The sequence below is a fragment of the Halictus rubicundus genome, chromosome 1 (genome assembly GCF_050948215.1).
Source record: "Halictus rubicundus isolate RS-2024b chromosome 1, iyHalRubi1_principal, whole genome shotgun sequence".
Taxonomy (NCBI): Eukaryota; Metazoa; Arthropoda; class Insecta; order Hymenoptera; family Halictidae; genus Halictus; species Halictus rubicundus.
The window spans coordinates 9,554,222-9,560,221 of NC_135149.1; positions in this window are offsets into that span (position 1 = coordinate 9,554,222).

A 6,000-nucleotide genomic window follows, 5' to 3' on the forward strand; every position below is an offset into this window, starting at 1 on the left:
TGCTGCGAAAAAACACATACCATTCGTTGCAACGATAGTTTCCGATTTTAATTGAATCGTTTCTATATTCTGTCCAGGCAATCTCGGAATTCCTCAGGTTTTGGCAGTTTATTAAAGAACCGTTTCCATCTGTCATGCATTTCAACTACAATAAATTTTCAACAATCTGTACTATAAGTAGTGTGCAGATCTTTGTGCAAAATAACAAGTTTGAGCATCGATTGCAAGAAACTGGAGCTATGTAGACATTCATTGTCCTCTGAATCATTTTATTTAGTAAATTACAGATTGTAGAATTGGATTTTTTTTTCGATGTTCTGATATTTTCACTACTCAGTCAGATTAAATATATTCAGTACCCAATAGTTGATTGTTGCATGCATTTTGAATTGAAATACTCATTGCACAAAAATATATTACAACATAGAAGATCAGAAAATTTGTATTCAGTTCAGAAAAAAAAAATTCAATTCAACAATTGCACACTCAGGATGTATTTAGATTAGAATGCAATTTATACGTATTCTATAGACTACATGAATATAATCATATTATATATTTCTACAATTAAGCATCAGCATGCTTTGCTATGATATATGCATTTATAAATTAGTTTAAATACTTTAAATCATTTTTGGTTACTTTTGTTACAAAATTTATGTTCAGATCAGCAAAAAGATTTTCAACCCGGAAACTGCAGTCGGAGTGCATTTAAAATTCAGACCCATTCAAAACAATTTTTTCTTCCCACGAACAACGATGCACTGATAAATGGTTACATAATTATCTTGATCCATCGCAGAGATGCGATCCATAAGTAATCAAAGCATAAAACCCATATATATTATAAGAGCAACGCAATATTTTTAATTTGCACAAGTCACTAACGCAATCTGCACAAAGCAATCGTTCCGTTAACTGAAGGGAACGCATCGATGGTCGATTCGATATGCATAAACTGCATCTCCCATCATCGATATAAAAATGTCATGAATATGAATGATCGTTCCATATTCAGCTATAAAACTCGTATCGAATCGAACGATCTCATTCGAGTCGATTCTACCGTAATCGCGAGCGACGTTGTTTTTTAGTGTTACGTTTAAACAACGAAGTCGAACCCGCGTTCCCTTCTATTAAGAAGGAATTCATTAGAATTCGGTTCGATGATCGAGGCTTGCACAAACAGATGGGAAAGCGCATCACGGGATGTGTGTACTGCAGGTGGTTCCGTTAACGGAACTCGTGCGTAAACGTGAAGCACGTAAATTAAATTTAAACAGGCAGTCTGATCCATCGGGGAAGACAGGCGAGTTTTATTAAATTTTTTTATCAAATTTATTTTTGCGACATGCATGCTACGACATGAATTTTTTACAACGTGTAGATCGACGTGAAAAATTCTTATCCAGCGTGGCGCAGATGTGCCGGAAGTGCAAAACGCGTTTACAATTTTGAAGCTTGTGGCACGCTCAGAAATTTTGAGGATTTCAATTTTTACTCGACTCTTGATTCTTCAATGAAATTTTTCTTTAGGTGTTTTATCAGTAAAATTTATATCGATTTCAGTTGTTACAAGCAAGTAATACTTACAACCACATTAAAAATGAATTCAGTGACTGTACAGTCTATTATACTTATTTTAACCATGTAAAAATCGTCGTAATAACAAAATTTGCGAACATATTAGAAGAAACATAGTGACATGTGATTCTTTTAGTCTTGTCAAAATTAATTAGAACCCTCTGAATTTTTTTAATCAGGCGGAGAACGAATAAATCATTTTTCGCCTCACCTGTGCACATTCAATTTTACTTAAATTTTTCTCAAGTCTGATTCAACTATACTCATTTTTCCATGTGTAATTAAACAATATTTCTAAAATCAACATTCACCCAAATATTGGTAAAATTGATTCGCGTAGCCAGGTGGGTTTTTCATTAATTTTAATTGCCTCTGCGTTGAAGTGAGCAACATGCTTTAAATAACTTTGTAGTGTGCCTCGAAAAGCAGCTTGGATTAATTATGAAAAAAAATTCATGCCTCGGTAAATTTTTTTTGCAAAAGAGCAACATCTGTGATCGAAGGAAATACATTTTCGCGAAAAGCGTGTATTCAACGACACTCGTTCGATGACTAAATCAGCGACTAACGCCGCGCGAAAGAACACATCGATTAATCTGCAGTTTCACCAATGGAAACCCATGCATCACCGAATTTTTGCGATGTTACAATGTAACGGATGCGAGAGCCCGTAAACCCTATTAGTTATTAGCGTTATCGGGATATTATATATTCGCATGTGTTTTGCTTTTCGCGGGGATAAATTTAGCAATCTCTCGGTCGCCCAGGCTACAGGATGACACGCTTAGAGAATTTATGATTAATATATCCGAAATACGAGGCCACGAAGATATTAAATTTTACTTGGCCCGTGAATTATCAGCTGGCAAAAATAAATTGGAGCATTGGAATTTAAAATACGATTTCGCGGGAACACCGATTTCATTCGTGGTGCAATTAACACTCTGACCGCGGCGTACATAATGGATGACACAATTCTAGATTAAGAACGGCCGTGCACTGTAGCCTGTATGCTACAATCCAAATTAAGTCGCCGGAGTTGCAACAGAAATTATATTTTGAAAACAGATGAGATTCATTCTGAATTTTCTTTATGCATTTATATTGTACAGGAATGTGCAATTCTATAAAAATAAAAATTCAATCTAACCTAATGAAGCATATATTAATATAAATATTATATATATTATTATGTTTTATCATTATATTTTATTTGTATTTCTTCTTCTTTTAATAAAATAATCAACATTTATTTTTCCTCTTGACAAGTTTTATTAATAATGAATGCATTTGTGGTAAATTAATTTTATTCGTTCTTTGATCGAGACACTTTCCTGCATTTTCTGCTACATCTACCTTTTTGTTGATCATTTGAAACCATACAATAGCTATGCAATTAATTGGAACTGCGAATATAACGTAAATAATAAATAATATTTTTGATCGCATCGAATTTCATTTAATTTGGCTAAACTTTACTTTTTTTTATGTAATCCTGTAGATTTTGGCGAGAAAATGCCGGAAATCCAAGTTTCAATACTAGGAGATCAGTAGTTCACAATATTTTAAGCAGGTAAAGTTTAATTAGTATTTTAAAGAATCAAGTTATATTTCACTTATTATTTTTGTTCCTGCAATGATACTAAACATATTGGTGGTTAGATTTGCCACTAATAAGCAATGCACTTAAATATATAATAATTTGCACTTAAGCAATGTTTTACTTCAACGTGTAAAATGACGTAGGAAACGCATCAGTTTTGATATTTACATTCAAAATACAAATGTTTTCCAAAATGATCATTATATTTTGCTACGCGACGTACATTATTCGTTCCATTAAGTTCACAACGAGCGCCTATCTTGCATTGTAAGTACCTTGAATTATAAAAACTAGATCTGTATCAAGTTATCCTTTCTTTAAATAATTGCAGTCCGATAAGACTTCATTATGCGCCGAATTTCCCACAGAATTAAAATTCCCCTCGCGATGTTTATCTTCGTTAGCCGCCGTCGGATCCGCGACAAAAATTTGTTGAAGTGAATGTATTTTTCTATCGCGGCTTCATGAAATTCAAATGGCCTCGTTAAAAGAATCGTGAAGTAAACGTCACGAAATTCGCCGCGGTCTTTTCCGAGACGAAAGTTAGGGAAATAATGGGATTCTCGAAGGACGTCGTTCACGGGACGCACCCGATAATTCACCTCCTCGCTTTTGCTTTTCGCTGTTGAACAGTTATTGACCCTTTACTGATCATTATTCCGCATGTTTTCCGTGAAACCGGCAGAATCGATGAATATTTTCCGCATATTCCACAACCGCTTCCCTGCACGGTTCTTGAAGTTATACAAATTTCATTTTGCTGTATCCTGGCTCCTGCGAGAATATTTGCCGTTCTGATATGATTACCATGGGCATATCAAGATTTCGATAATTTATTATTCAATTTTTCATTCTTGTTTGCGAAGGTGTATGAATTCAACTGCGAGCTCAAATTCCGTACGTACGCTTTTGCATTTTGCGATTTCAGAAGACGTGTTGCGTGGTATGTGGTTAGATTGTGTGGTTACGTTATTAAGTATAATGTGAATAAATATTGGCTACCTTTATTTTTCATTTATTAAAGCCACGCGTGGAAAAAAGGTTTGGATAATCAATATACGGGGTACACGGGGTATATATAATAGGGATAATTCCACGAAGTTTATCATCCAGGCCTTGCGACACATATAGAGAAATCACTGTATAACAATATATTCGATAATAATAATTAATATTGTTCGATTTTATGCTCTTGTTTTTATTATTCAGTTATCTTTTTAATACAGTGCTAACATAGTTCTTTTTTTATAATGATGCATACGTTAAGAATTTTTGACACTTTAATTGTGACTTTAAGGTGAATTATTGTTTAGTGAATGAAATTGGCCATTGATCTTTTATGACCATTTGTGAAAACTATTCTTGTTGAGATTCTATATGACAGATTCTATTTCGAGAGTCATAAAGTTTCCAATAAATGACAAGTATAATTTCCAAGTACCCACAGCCTCTGAAGTTTTATAGTAATGTACATTATGAAATTGTTTTGTTCAAAATATATTTAATTTTCAAGAACTAAAATAGCTTCGATCAAGAAACGTTATCTCATTAGTATTTATCGATTAAAATTTCCATTTGTTAAATAAGTTAGCACGCTACATAATTTAGCCATGTTAAATAATCTCCAATGCTTCATTATTTCAGCACATTAAATAATTTTGAATATTCAATCATTTCGCCGCACGAAGTAATTCTGAATACTAAATAATATCGTTGCATTAACATATTAAACACCTGCGGTAATTTAATCAATTTTAAGAGTACACATATCACATCTATCGATTTATTAAACAATTTTTCAAGAGCAGTGATCATCTTGGTCATAAATCAATTACTTATTCTTGGTAAATGTAATTTAATAGTCTTCTTCAGAATCATTATTTAAGGGAATCTTTTTAAGCTGCTTTTAATATCTCACGGTCATTAAGAACGCTAACACATTGAACGTTCACTCGGCGACTACAAAAATTCGATAAAATCAAAGCAATTTATTCATTAAAAAGAAAACTGAAAGTTAAGATTTATGATATCGACACTGAAGCAACCAGTGATTAGAAGTGACTGATTGTTTTTTTTTTTAACAATAAGCATTGCACAAAATGTTTTACAAAATTCACCTGAATAAACAATTGTATCCTGCAAGTGTCCACAAAAATTCTTTACAATCTCAACAATTGTAGAATAATGACGGTAGTTCGAATGTTAATTACTGTTACAATTGTATTTCGCTGATCGTACATGAATCCAAAAATGAATTTATAGTCCTGGACTCATAATTTCGTCAACGTGTTAATCAGCTTCAGGCGGCCTAAGCAATAAATAATCTCAGCAAACATAGCAGCTTCTTAAAATGTTAGTGCGTCAAATTGTGCCAGAAAATGTAGGATACTGCGGCCACAGGACCGGATACTGGGACCCAGGAGATGGTGAAACGTTTAAGATCGGGTGAAACAAGCTGCGCAGGGGTGGAATTAGAATTTCAAATGAAAAGTCATGATCGAGTGATGGAACAGAAAAGCCTTTTGTATCGAAGCCATCTAACAGTTGCTCGTTCTACCGGAAGATAGCGTGTATAGAAATTTTAGAGGGTGAGCATCGCGCGCAGATAATCGAAGGGTGCGTGCCAAAAGTTATGCAAATTTACTGGACGTCTCAAGATGGATGGTCAAATCTTGCAGTTGGTTGTATTCTACACGGTACAATGAACAAAAAAGGTACAATACAACTTTTCTATAGCATGCGTCATTTAAACCGCGTCTAACTATGAATTACCGTTTCTACTTATTGTACATACTGATGCACGCGCTTCAAAC